Genomic DNA, 15,602 nt, shown 5'->3' on the forward strand with positions numbered 1-15,602 from the left:
ACAGTTAACGCATGTAATTATTATGACTCTCAGATGAATTTGAGGATTCACAGTTCATTAACATCGGATAATGGTATTTTAGCTCTTTTCTTAGACACCCAATGGCACAATGAGTAGATATGAACATCTATGCCCCTAACACTGAAAGTCAGCACTTAAAAGTAAACTTTGATATCATAAAAAGTTACTTTTTGGTTCAGTGTGCTTGAGGACAGTCACTGCACTTTTAGATTTAGTGAAGCGGGGATTTTGTGGCATTTCTTAAACTGAAGCTGACTATTTTTTTATGTCGGTTTGAATGCAGTTTGTGAAGCTTGTCCAACTTTGCAATATATTTCACTTAGATGAAATTCCATCTAATGACATGCTCTGAGAGCACCCTGTGGGAGAGGTGAACATGCCAAGCATGAACACAAATTTTTCAGAGTTATAACACAAAACATCACAAGATTTTAGAAATTCAATCAGTGGATACATTTTGTTTTTATGTTCCTTTCCTTGTGTCTTTCTATTGTCTACAATAACTTAATTTCAAAAGCAAAAAGCTTTTTTATTCAATCATTTTGAGCTACTGATTACATAATGTTATGGCCATAGAATAAATAAAGTTCATAACCGTTTATTAAGTGTCCCTGTAAGTCTCGCTTTCAATGTTCAATTCTGTATGCCTTCAGGTACCTTGGAAATCCTGATTAACCGCTTACAAAAAGAGCTTAAACTATCGCACAACCAAACAAGATGAGAAAAGCTCTTCTGGCAAGGCAAGCTTATTTACACAGCACATGTCAACACAAGGCAATTCAAAGTGTTTTCCAAAGTAAAGAAAAACATTGAGAGCATTAAGATATATTGCAAAAGAAACATCCTTTACATTCATCAGTCCATGAAGCATTCTTTCATAAAAAATGCAAATATAGGACACATATTGATTTCAGAGTGTGAGACAAATGTAAGTGGATCAAAAGCCACTTGAAGCAGTTCTTTTTGCAGTTGTATTCAAACAAAGCAGACAGCAGCATTACGTTTGAGGTAATGGTACTGAAAAGCAGTACAGTACATGTTTGAAATGCAGGACCAAGGCTAATGAATTAGTTATCCAAATGAGACAGCAGTGTTCATTTTGAATAAACCATACTATGAAAGCGGCTTGGACTAGCTGACTTCAATATGAAGGGAAAACCCCCAAAATCTGAAAATGCACCTGAACTGCTTACATAAGGTTCTGCACTGAGATGATGAAAGACGTCCCAAAATAGGGCTGACAGCACGAGCCGCATCAGGGAAACGGGAGTCAGCGAGGACTGTAATGTTTCGCTCCAGCTGCCACACGGCTAGGGAATGCATTGGATTATTGGAAGTTTAACACTAAGTTTCTTGTGCTTGATTCTCCTCCGCTTAAAATATATTCTACACAATAGTAAACAATTCCTGGGCCCGGTGTTCCCCAGTTTACTAAAACCTCTCTCTGACTCTCCCTTCAGGCTGCCTTTGTTTTGCCATGCCTTTGTAATTACTTTTGCCATAATGAACACACACACACACACACACACACACACACACACACACACACACACACACACACACACACACACACTATAGTTGCCGTTGGAGATCGACCTTCCAAGGACTAAGGCAGGGTGTGAAAAAAAATCACTCCTGCAGTTTATGTCGACCACAATGCATTGCAGTTATGCATTTGGTGCAAACAAAGGACTGAAAACTCTGGTTGCTTACCACTGAAAGATGAATTAATTGAAAAATAATTCTAATTAAATCCTAGTTACATTAAATTAATTCACTGTTGTTTGATAGAAGAGAGAATATACCCTTGATCGTCCCACAGAGGGGAAGTTTACATTCTGCATTTGACCCACCCTAGTGTTCGGAGCAGTGGGCTTGCATATGTACGTTGCCCTGGGAGCAGTGTAGGGAACGGTGCTTTGCTCAGGGACCTCGGTAGCACTTGGTCTTTCAGAGACTTGGACCAGCGACCTAACGCTTCCCAGGCCAAAGTCCCTATGGACTCTGCCACCACCCCCAATACAGGAGTTTCCGAAGATTTTTAAAAGGAAGAATATCGCTTAGCTTACAACCGGCAGGGAAATATAGTTAGGGTTGAAGGTGTATAAAGTGCAGTAGTGTGCATATTCAATCCCCTGCCTGCATTCCCTCCTCTCTCCAAGGTCATCACCATAGAGAACCAACCAATTAAATTGCAGATAAAAAAAAATGAAAGTAAATCTTGATCTTACAGAAAGTACAACTAAAGCGTAAACTTACTGCAGTCATGTAAGTACTGAATTATCTCCACACAGCAAAGGGTAGAGAAAATGAAAATTGAACAGATGCTTCACTCAGAAAATGGAGCTTGGAATTTATAATGAATGAAAAAGAAAACAGATCTTTGATTCCCTTTCAAAATGCAAACCCTGAGCTTTTTAATAAATGAGTAAGATATACGACAATAATGATTGTTCTTCATCTCGTTGTCGCTGCTCTCAATGAAGCTTTATTGTTCTTCATAAGTGACCACAAGACCAATTGGATTTTAAATTTGCACAGTCAGCACTTATGTTGTATACTGACAAGAGCCTGCATCACCAGAAAATGCATTGTGCCCAATGCAGATGAATCCATACAAAAAAATGGATCCCAAAACTTTTCTCCAAGTAAAAACTAAAGAAGATTGTGGGAAGCAAACTTTAATTTTCGAAGCAAAGAAGGGGGAAGGACTTTGTTTTATGCGTTTATTCAAATGACTTCTGTTCTTCTGATTTGACCAGATCAGAAAATGGAAAGTCTAATATTTATGTGCACATTTATTTTTATCGCCTGGAGGAAACAAAAAAAAAACCTTCTTACATTTCAATCTGCCAAATTAGGTCTCAGTGGAGATTTGTCATAAAGTTTGATATCAAAGCAATGTAAGGCTACTTGGAAATGTGGCCAATTTGTCATTAGATCACGTAAAAAGTTCATGGTAAGTTATTCGTCAAAGTTTCAGCCTGTTTCCCCTACAGCAAGGACATCAGGATGAGTGAAAACGTAGTTTAGAGGAACAGATGCAGTAGATGGCAGTAGAGTGAGGAGCACCATAAAGGACATTTCACTCTTGACATGTCATTCTTGGTCTCATCTTGCCAATAGATAAATAAATTAACCCCTGGAAAAATAGGTGCTCTGTTGATAGTTGTTAAGATACTTAACAATTCTCTTTTTCTTTTAGAAAACTTTATTGAATCTGTCATGACAGTTGAAGATAAACTAATGGATATACTGTAAACTGTTTTATTCTGAGAAAGATCATTTTAGTCTTTATAACATCCTGCTTTATTGTTCCGAAAGGTATTTTATTTTTATTATACTGCCTGTGGTGCAGCACTTCTTTTCACCCTCCGTCTGAAACCAGAGCCCCGTCTGCTCCTTTGGAGACTATTTGCATGCACAAAAACCGATATAACACCGTACAGGAAAGTGAAAACCCTCTTTAAAGGCAATGTGGACCCACCTCAATAGAGAACGATGTTAAAACCCTGCACACTATTTTTTACAGTAAAACAAAAAAATAAATGTAGATTGATTTTTAAGTCGGATTTTGAAAATGTTGAAAGTTGAAAAGCCAATAAAGATGTGTTTGTCTATTTGTTTTCTTGCAACAGATATCATAAATGTGTATTTTTGAAAAGGTTCCCCCTCGGCAGGACATTAGACAGCAAACCCAGCAACTATTAAGTGCACTGAAGTGGTTTGATATTCCGCCCTTTTTTCGTTGGAATTTTGAGCCTCCTCTTCTGCTCAGTAAGTGTCCTGCTGGGACGCCTTTTGATTTTTGGATTACATGGTTTTTAAAAGTTGGATTCTCCTCCTTAACGTTTCCCAGCAAGGCTTGTGTCTGTTTGAAGCTTTAAATAAATGAAATAAAGAGAAGAAGTGCTCCAAGTGGCATTTGACAGCTCTATCACCAGCAAGGGCTCAAATGTGATGAACCATGTGTCAATCAAAACGGATGAGAATCAGTCGCAGACAGCTTAACATTCGTCTTTCAGATAGGGATTTGGAATGAATGTAAATAGACAGGCCCACTGCATGACTGTGGTTTTCCATTTAAAAAAAAAAACACAGAATCAACATTTAGTTCTGTAAGAGTGGATTAAAATGAATTACTGGTCGCGTCACATCCAAACACTTAAATTATCCAGGATGTCTATACACTTAATCTGCTTGGATACAGCATCATAAATAAGATGTACATTATTATCTGATCAGCTGTCTATACTGTATATGTTTCTTATTTTCTGATTGCCTCATATTTTGTTGATTAAAGGAAGAATTTCTAAACCAAATATGCAAATCTATCTCCTTTGAGCCATAAAGGGGTTGGCAGCGTTTGGTGATTATTTCATGTTCAGAGAGGGTTACATTTATTTAAACTGAAGGGGACAGATCTTCCTCCAGCATGTTTCAAAGCCCATCCTTTCAAGATTTTCCATCTGCCTGTGCAATTAGCTATGGACAGGATCTCTATCTTTCGTCTACTTCCCCTGTTCTGCTCTGTTTTTCGTCCCCTCAAGATGAGAGAACCTTAAAGAGCCTTTCCATCCTGGGAGCTGTGCAGGGAAAGCAGAATTTGTTGAGGATCAAGTTCAAAGAGTGGCGAGAAATGTGTGAAATAAAACAGCCGCTTCAGCCACCTAAAGACGCTGAAGGAAGGAGCAACGTTAGGGTGTAGAGTGGAGGGCGATGTGGTCAAAGTATTGTTGTGAATTAAAAAGGATTTCACCTTCTTAATCTTTAGTATTTGCAGAGTATCCTGATAAAGACTGAGATTTGATGGCACTTCACTTTTAATAGAAAGTGTCTTAGGAAATACTATAGGTCTGGAGTCACAGAACATGAGAAAACTGGAGAGTAAAAGTAAGGGAGACTTCAACTTTACCTCTATGCTTTCCCAGATCACAAGTTTATCTCATTTATCTCCTCACCTTCCAGTCAAGGTTGGAAAGGGTTATTCCGCAGCTTTTCTTTCCCTCTTTTCAGCAACAACGTGCTCCACATAATTGGTTTCATTTTTTTTGTTAACTCTATGTGAATACATCATATGCCATTGTGAAGGATTTGCTCATGGTCATGTTTTTTGAAAAGGCTCAGTCCTTCACATTTAACATGCAATATGAAAGACTACTTGTTTTCTGCTATACAAACCGTCTTGAATAGAGCACATCAAATGAAGTGTGTCTTTGCTTGCATGTGTTAGTGTTGGTTTTGGAAAGCAGTTTTATATGATGGTGGGAAAAAACATCAGAAATATGTTGTGACTTTAGTTGTTGTGTGTTCACTTTTGGCCATAAGTTACCAGTAAACAGAACCAAAGCATATTAAATCATTGATATGATAATATGATATTCAAATAAAATAAGAAAATACATTTGAGCTTTTATGGTTGCTAACAGTGTTTTGGAGGAATTCAAATACTTGGATTAAATTTAGAAAAAGAAAACATGCATTTTATTAATTTAACCAACACAAGTCAATTAGTTATTTTATCTGCAACCGGTAATATCAAATTCTGTGCTCAGGAAATTGGTCTTGGGACCGAAGGGTCGCCGGTTCACGTCCCGATCGGACCAAAAAATATATGGAGTGAGCTGGTAGCTGGAGAGGTGCCAGTTCTCCTCCTAGGCCACTGCCGAGGTGCCCTTGAGCAAGGCACCTAACCTCTATCTGCTCCCTTGGCGCCGGGTACCTGGCTGCTTCTCTGCTCTGCCACCTCTCCTCTGCATGTGGTTGTGTGTGCATGTATATCCTCTGTGTTTGTGCATGTATATCCTCTGTGTATTTAATGTGTGTCAACACAACAGAGTAGAGAAAGCAATTTCCCTGTAAGGGATTAATAAAAGTATGTCTTCTGTCTTCTCTTCTACATCTTCTTGAACTGAAAAATATTTATACAACCCTTTAAATCGTTCTGTAGACAATCCCACAGTTTGACTCCAACCACTGAAATACACATCTGCTTTAAAGTAGTCCGTGCATACTGATGCTTAAAATGAAATTTCCTTCTTCAGTCCTCATCCTCTGAACTGAAAACAAACAATTTTTGTAAATGTTCTGTTAATACTTTGCTTTTAGCCCTGAATATAACTAGTAGTGTCTGGAACTCAAATAAATCCTTAGGTTTCAAAAGTCCTGACTTGATAAACAGACTATTTGTGTGTTCTCTGAAGTCCACTTTATGAATAATTCTTACTGCTCTTTTCTAATATATTATTTATATGTCAAGTATAAGAAATCACATGCTTGTGATATAGTATTTATTCATGCAACAGGTTCATTACAAGTGATCCCGTACAAGAACTTTAGCAGAGCTGAGAAAAATAAAAGATGTCAAAGTGTCAAACCTCAATAAACTCTGTCATTGAAGAGAAAATGGCCTTTTACTGTCAATAGAAATGAATCCCCTGTCAAATAAACGTTTGCCCAATGTCAAAGAAGAAGCTTCCTGTGACATTCAGTAGTGTACTGACTGACGGAAGCAACAAATAGCTGCCAACAGGTGTCAAAAAAACGTTGTTACAGTACATCCGGAAAGCTTTTCACTGAGGCTGCTGTACAGGCATTCAGACACAGCAAAACACCTTTGACGGTTTAATTGTTCATCAGAAAGAGCAATTGAAATACTTTAAAAAAGACGCTTGGCCACAGAATGTTTGCAGAGATCGGAAACGTAAATGTAGCGTACAAATCATGCAAGCGTATTATGGACATTGTGAGTCAAATTGGAAAAAAATATGGAGCCAGGGGAATGAATTATGGTTCTATAAAGCAGAACATTAACAAAAAAACACAAGATTATTCTCTGGATATTCTAACTTAAATATTCCCTGAGATTTAAAAGTGCAAATACATTTTCTGAGAGTAATATCATAATTTGCCACCTATAAATAGGAAATGCTAAATGCAAATGTCTTTAGGAGGTGCGGCAGAATTAGAATAGAACATGGTGTCATCTTTGCGTTTTTCCATTGTGTTTAATAATTAATTATGATAATAATAAAATGGTGAAATCCCAAAATGATAATATGGTGAACTAAAATCACGAGTAATTACATAATACTAAATCTGATTGCAAAGTAATCTTTTAGAACATCCACTGCATGCTTAACACATATAAAGTATTTATGTCAGCGCTGTGATTGTTATTTGTGATTCTTTTTCTTAAATGCACTTTATCATTTCAGAAAAAATAAATAAAATCTAGTAAAATTCAGACTTTTAATCTAAGAAATTATGAGTTTTATGTCATATATAAAGATACACCTCCTCAGGCTCTGTACATAAATAAATAATCATATTAAAAACCCTGCAATGACCCTCATGTGCTTTCATAGGTTCACTTATAAGTGAAAGGCAATTTCAGGGTTTGACTTTTGGATTTCAAATTAAATATACATATTTATTTGGGGATGAATGTGATGAATATTTTTAAAGGTATCGGCCTGAACGTTATGTCTGTCCAATCAGGAATTTGGACAAATGAATGACCTGTTTCATAATCACCTCATTCACTTTAGGTGTTTTGAGTTGTCTTTGCTGGGAATCCAAATTGTGCGCAAAAAGTAATGAAGTGAAAATTGAGATTGAAATAGAGAGCTCGCAGCGCCATGTTTCTCACCAACTCAATATCCAACAGAAAATGAATCAACAAATGGGTAGCTTACGGGCTGGCTTTTGAGGATTTCGAAGATACGCAGTCCTTTAAAACTGCAGGCTTTTTGCCATTTTAAGCCACCAACATTTTAAAGCGGCATTGGATGATTGAAATTCAAACAACCAAGAAAACATGGGGCACCTTGTTGATGGTTGACAGGAATCAGTTCCAAAAGACATTTCAGCAGAGGAGGCTCATTAAAAGCTCTGCTGCATAACATCATTAACGATGCATACCGTACATTGACCATCTTTCCGCTCCTGCAGGGTTTTTTTAGTTGCTGTGTTTCTCACCATCAGGTGATATGGCGTTTGGAGGCAGTGGCTCATCAAGATGAGTAACCAGTGTTCAGACTCCAGAGAGAGCCGCTAAGGTTGAGAAGGGTAGGAGTAACAAGAAAATTGAAGGTGAAATGTTGCATAGTGAGTAGAAATCTGAAAATACATTTAACATTTTTCTACATTTCCATGTGGGATGCATAATAGGCTTAGAAGCAAGTTAAATTATGTCTGTGTATAATTAAGCAGTTTTCAAACGGGGTGTTAAGGTATGATTACAGCACCTGTTGTTTTCCATATTTTTTAAATTAAAGGCCGTTTGAGATACAGAGTGTGGGGACACTGATGCACTTGCCTGGCGAAGTGTCACAACACTACTGGAAGCAAACGAGTGATTTTCCAATGAAATCAATTCTAAAGTCAGTTTCAATAACACTGCTCAGAATCTCTGTAAATACATGATGCATCGGATGCCAATTCATTGTGTACACCCTGATAAAAGAGATACATAAAGATACAACATCCCTGCAATTATATTATGCAGTGATCAACATTGTGATGTTCGCTTTTTCTGAATAATTGTCTGTGTCATTTATTAAGGACCAACACTCTGATATCCATATTCACAGCTCTAAAGAAGCAGCTGTTGCTGTTAAAAATGCATTCACTGCACATACTTTTCTCAGAGGAGTCATATCATCAGATACTGAGCCATGGAGAAGACCGACAAGTAATGAATGGATGGACAATTTCAGTAACATCAAAGTGCCTTATACAAAATAACAGTCGACATGGATCAAAAAGGCCAACATAAAACAAAAAAATCCTCACAACTCTATGGAAAGATACAAAAATTAGCAATTTGGAAAGCCTTTTCATCCTTTCTTAAAACGCTTTTGTCCAAATATCTGTCTTACAGTTTGTATGCTTCGGCTTAAGGTTTCAGATAGGGTCAGTGTGGTAATGAGGACTCTGCTGAAAAAGCATTTCATCGAGAGAAAATACGCATGGTGTAAAGATGATAAGCCGGCGGTGAAACACTAATCCTCTTTTGAGTAAATAAGTCAATTAAGCAGAGGTAAGTACAAAATGTGCTTTCTTGCTCGTTAAAGCAGAAAGTTAAGGAATGACTTATCTAGTAATGCTGTTTATTTTCTTCTAAAAGTAGAATGAGTTGTGTTGCAACTTATGATTATTTTCATTGAAAATGTTGTGCTTAATTATTTTCTCAATTAAGATTTTCATTGTTTGCCCAGTGTCTGGAAATAATGAAAAAATGCACTCTTCATTCCTTAAAGCCTCAGGTGATTTTTACGTTATGTCAACAGTTCAGCACCTCAATTTATAATAACCTAAGGCAAATAAAAGCAGCAAAACAATCTTCAAAGAGAGAAAATGTTGCTTGGAAAATGATTTAATTATGACAACATATCCGTTGAATAAAGATTTCTGTCTCTCTGTTTAACACCGTTTCTTGTAGCTACCTCAAATTTGGACGCTTATGTTTGAAAAGTTGTTTAAAGCTACAGAATTTCTTTAAACTATAGTGGTGATCCAACAGTATCCAAAAATGCAGTTCTAGTTGAAATCAAGAAGCGTTTTTTTTTTTTACAGGAATGCATGAGACCTGTGGAAAATCTCCCTCTGTTTGAATGGTGCAGCCCAAAATCAACCATTACAAATACAACTCATTGTTGCCCCGTGTGGTCATCGAGGGAAACACACCCAATCTAACTGCAGCTACAGAACACCAGTGGCTAAGTTACACTACTCCTACTCCTAAAGTGCTTCTCATCGGGGACTTGATGCTGCCCCTTGTGACTTGGAGCAATACTGCAACACCACAGAGATCATAGGATAAGAACTGGACCCTGTTCTTTGTACACAGATGAACAGGTTATCAATTCATTTATAAATAAGGTTATCAGTGCAGACAGTTTGACATGAGTCTGCATTATTTGGTTCTTCGTTTGGAGAAAATCCCATTCACAAGTTATTCGTCTTAATGGAGTTACTCAATATTACAGATGACAAACCAAAGCTTGCCACCGACCTGCCAAATGTTCTTTGTTATGTGAAAAAACGAAAACCCCACAGATGATGGTTTTGTTGTAAAGAAATAAGAACAGATAAGAGCCTGGAGCAAAAAGAGAGAGCATACTGGTCTTCAGGGTAGGTTTAAAATCTGTCAGTTTGAGCTGCCTCACAACACACCACCGCCCCACACACACACACACACACACACACACATGGATGCAGACATACACAAGGATGCACGCAGGCACATATCCACGGATGCATGCACTCACACACATACTCTACATAGACACACACAAACATACAGATGCAGAGAGAGACGTACACACACACACACACACTATCTTGTGGGAGGGACCCGTATTGCTCACATACTGTACTATGCACAGTTGCTTCCTGTACAATAACAAAACATGCACTTCATAAGTATGTGCGCAAAGTCTTCTGAGTCTACCACAGGAAGTATTACTCGGGAGGGATGAGCAACTGTTCTCATGTTTATTTCCTCTCAGCTTATAACCATGTCCTTAAAAAACAGTCATGCGGCTCAGGTCGGTAGGGCGGATAAACAAACGATGACCCGACTGCGGGGTTATGTGTACAGAGGTTACAAAAGGACACGGGCCTACTGTCAAAATACTGCCTTGTGTGACAGTGGGAGTAGATAAACCAGTGCAGATTGGTCATTGCTACTGGACTTGTCAGTTACTTTCACAACAATGTATCTTTTATTTTTGACTTGGTATACTATGAAGACATGAGAATGCAATGTTTAGTGAATAATGTAGATATTAGTGAAGTTGCAGCGGATCAGATTATGTATCTTGCATTTGTATGTAGTGTCCTCATGATTTAACTTACATTTGAATATAATGAGAGGCAGAAACTGGAACTACATTGGACTTGATTGTCAGTCAACACAACTCTAAATCATGGATGTAAATAAATCAATATGTATTACCAAGGACAACGCTGGAGTCGTGCTTTAAATATTAGATCTGAGCAAAGGCACCATCTTAGCTCTGCACAGCTCCACATGCTCTTCATCCATAACTGATTCCCTCAGTTGCTCAGGTATTTATCCCCCGTCTGACCGCAATCTGCTTGTCTTAGTTAATGCACCCAGGGCTTCACCACTCATCATACCAAAAAGACATGTGGTTAATGGCAGCAGGCAGGGTGGGAAGTTTGACATCAATCCAGGGATACAGAAAGTTAAACAACATCATTAGAGTTGAATTTAAATTACTCTAAAAAAGTTAAGACACCAATTTAACACTGTGGCTCTCTTCTGTAATGACTGTATTCACTCCTCGCCAGCACAGCCTGCATATCGGCTCTTTACAAACGCAATTGTTTGCTGAGCATCACACTCTGGATCTCTCTTCTATCCCTGTCTGTGGAGATAAGAAAGCAGCAGGATGACTTACTGTATGATAGCATATAATTCATTCCCATGTCACAGAGAAGAGTTAAAGTCTTGGGATCCTCACTTTAAATCCAGAAACCTGAAGCTTTGAGCCGAATCAAATTAAAGCTTTTCTTACTGTGAGAAGGAGGAACTCGTTATCTCTCACACTCTCAGTATCACATGGCACTCAAACGCCCGAGGCCTCTGTCTTTATTAAATCCCTGTTTTTGTTTCAAGTATGCATTATGACTGCAAATCAAATAAATGTTATGCATAAAACAATTTGCTGTCAAAAGTGTGTTCTGTAATGCAGTGACAGCTTGCTTATTAGCTTGGAGTAGTGCGACCATTTCTCAGAAACAAACAGAGTTGCTCTGCAGGCTGGAGAGCCTAAAGTACTTTTAGTGTTATCTCTACTGAAATAATTGCTCTGCTTAACACATGGAGCCTAAAAAACCAACTCAAATTAGACTTAATGCGTGAATTTGTGGTTGCCTCTATTAAGTACTCTTTTTATTTTGCCACCATTGCTGTCATGCTGTGTCTCTTATTCTGATTTATTCGCCCAAAAGCATTTGGGCTGTATTCAGTGGTAACATTTCTCCATTAACATTCAAGTTTCATTCTTTACCTTTGAAACAGCAGTTCCTAATGATCACAAGCTGCATTTATTAGCTGCTCCTGATTCCTGAGGGTTTGATCATTCTATGGTCTCCAGCTTCACCCTGTGTTGTGAGCTTTTTCCGAGCAAATCGTGTTCAGCTAATGAAATGTTTGAAATGGAGATCCCCTGATATAGTCAAAGACAAGTAGAACTCATGGTGAGATTTCTTTAAAGACCTCAGCTCTCAAGCCAAAATGTATGAGAAAGTGTTCAGGAAAAACAAAATTCAAATGATTACTTGACAACCGAGAGAACTTTGTGATATGATCAGAGGAAAGACCAAGCAATCCGGGCATTTAAAGGAGTACATGTACACTCAAAGATGTAACATGAAGCTTAACGCAAGTTCTTTCAGGAAGACTGGCTTTACATGCATTCACCCCGCAGCGGCATTAATCAGTTCATTATGGGCGTTCTATTTTAACCAATTACATTTTCACCTCAATCCCCAGTAACCAATCATTGTGCTGCAGCCAAACTTTAAAATCGATCTCCTCTCTCCTGCAGTCAGGTGTCATTTCAGGTGTTTTTGCTACCGCCCGCATTTATCCCAGCTACATCCATTCATCATATCCAGCGCCTAGGAGAGCTAATCAAAACACCTCATCACACCTCCTATTCTTCCCAGAAGGTGGGGGTGGGGGTAGGGGGTGTTTCCTATATGCTCACAGATGAATTCCCCCCCAAGATATATACGATATCAGGATCCAGGTCTAATCACCAAAGACTATTAACATTTCTTTCATATATCGCATGTGTCACTAAATGTTCTTTATACAAAAATGAACTCTTTCCTAATTGTAAGTATACAACACAACATGACCGTAGTGTTTGGTACCACTATAATGCTTCAAAAGGGGGAAAATACCAACAAAAATAATTGATAATAGGATGATAATCCTTGGTTGAGTTTAAGAAAAATCATGCTTGAGGTTAAAAGGAATATGTTATTTACTTAACTTAAGTTAACTTGCAGCAGGAAAGTTACTAACTGTACCTATGTGCAACTGAAGGGTCAATCTGGTTTTTTTTTTCATCTAAAAGTTGTCCCAAAATGTCCTCCCCACAGGGACTCTGTCGCTGTTTATACTGCATCGCCTAGATAACTAATATACTCCGGTCACATTTAATACCAGCCAAGAGGCCGCCAAACAGTTTTGTAGCTCCCTGTGGTGATTCAGTTTCACCTGAAATACATGCTCTCAAAAAATACGGGTACCTGATATGCATTCAGCTGATACAATTCGAAGCAGGTAAAAATGTCAAGACATGTAGACAATGTCTCTATTTTTTGTGTTCCCTCTGGTGTGTTATTTAAACTATAAAGGACACAGGTGTTATCATTCTCCTAACAGCTGGTGATGTTGTGTGCAGGGCTTTTGTTTAAAGTAGAGAGCAATTTTCTTAGCTGTATTAATTTTAGGCAAGCATCGTCTCTCCCTTTCTCTGTAAGCATGTATTCATGGACCCTTCCCTGGAAACAGAGATAACGTCTGTTCTTGATTGAAAATACCAAAGCCTCTTTGTGTAGTTACAAAATCATTTCCGTAAGTAGTTCTCTCCAAGCAGTGACATGTCCTCTTTCTGCAGGTCCACTGTCCCTGCTGCGTGCGTCAAACAGAGAGGCTCTGTGGAATAATTGCTTTCAAGATAGTTTTGACCTGGGGCAACCAGTCTATATTACTCACTTTGATAAACTGCTGATGCTCTACATTTCAAATATGGGAAAATAAAATGTCGTACTCTTAAGAGAAAACGTTTGTACTGTGATAAGGTCGGTCACATAGCCTTCAGTCATTTGAAATTGCAGTGCCCTGTGCACCATAATAGGATGTTATCTGGCATTGGTCATCAAACAAATATTGACCAGAACAACAATGTGTGGGAGCGATACCGCTGTTGGTAGTCTAACATTTTACAAAAGAAGTTGACGGCCTAGAATAATGACTTTTCTTCCCCAAACACAATGCACTATTGTAAGAACTTCAGCTGCAAAAACGTGTTTCTGTATTGTACAAAAGTCAAAGGAGTTGCATCTTAACGAGCAAAAGTACAGCTCATTGAGATGTGATGTAGTTTTGTTGTAAAGATTGGTTTCTTCTCTGTAAGCTGTACTGTTCTGCAGGCTAATACTTTAAGACTGAATCTATGCTCCTGTACCTGTTGTTTTTTCTTTCTACTTTTTTATACTGCAGTATCTGCCCATGTGTTTCTTTTTTGGTGTATAGCTCCGGCTTGAATATGCTTAATGTAAGGCAGAGTTTCTTGTAAAACAATCTCTATGCAGATGATACATTTTTTATCCTAAATATGTTGATTTCTTCTTTTTAAGGTAACATTTTTACATACACATATTCTCCTAAACCTGCCGCTCTATTTAAGCTCCCAGATATGACTGCCTCTGCTTCACTAATGCTGCTGCTGCTTCTTCTTCCACGTTGCTACTGCCTGCCTGCCTCACCATCCCAGCTAACACCCGTAGGCTCGGGGGGATAGTAATCAATCATCACTCAATGTTCTATGTAAATATGTGGAGTGTTAAGGCCCGAGCGTAGACGCCGAACACAAACTATTTGCTGCTTCTAATAAACATATCAAATAAACACGTTGTTTCTGTCTGACTAAACTATTTCTTAAGTAACCCCCCACCAACCCTAACAAGGGGAGACAACACAAGCAGAACTTATTTTCGGTGTGCATCATAACAACCTCTGGATACAGAAACTGGATATTATGGGAAGTAGACTGAGAATAACAGATAAATATCCAACCCCATTCCCCAAAGTTAACAAGGGCAACTAGGACTTACTGACCCAAATGATCATTAATTATGAGTCCTACAGTAAAACTACAATGGAAGACCTAATGGACTGACCATCCTGAGGGGCCTGATTTAAAATGGGTCTTCTGTTAAGCGCCTCTGTAAGAGCTCAGTAAGTTAGTGGCATTATCACAGAAATTAAGGAAGAGTAGATAAGATGAGGGGGGAGAATGTGATCTATTAACCATCTTAATGAAACTGTCGGTGCAATTTCAACTGAGACTCCCTCAGTAGAAGATCCAGCAGCAGCTCGAAGTCCTGTGGTGAACAGAAATAATAACTGAATGACAAATAAATGGAGAACACAGCTGTGCCCCATGGGTGAAATGAACTGCTTGTGATGTGTGTGTGTGTGTTTGTGTTTGTGTTTGTGTGTGTGTGTGTGTGTGTGTGTGTGTGTGTGTGTGTGTGTTTGTATGTATGTATATGTATGTATGTATAACACATAATATAGGGACTATTTTAAGCTTGTGTGTATAACTAGGGCAGGAAATGTGTTGTTTAATTAGGATTCTGAAAACATCAGCACAACTGTAATTGCATTGTTCCTTTTAAATGCACTTTTTTTCCAAGCCTGCCCACAGGTGACCTATGAAAGGACCTTTGCAGGCTCACTGTGATGAGGTATTTGCTCAGTGCGGCGCAAGACTAGCCCTGCATGCCAGATGAGCTTCACATTTAAA

Source organism: Eleginops maclovinus, chromosome 23, assembly GCF_036324505.1.
Source record: "Eleginops maclovinus isolate JMC-PN-2008 ecotype Puerto Natales chromosome 23, JC_Emac_rtc_rv5, whole genome shotgun sequence".
NCBI classification, from domain to species: domain Eukaryota; kingdom Metazoa; phylum Chordata; class Actinopteri; order Perciformes; family Eleginopidae; genus Eleginops; species Eleginops maclovinus.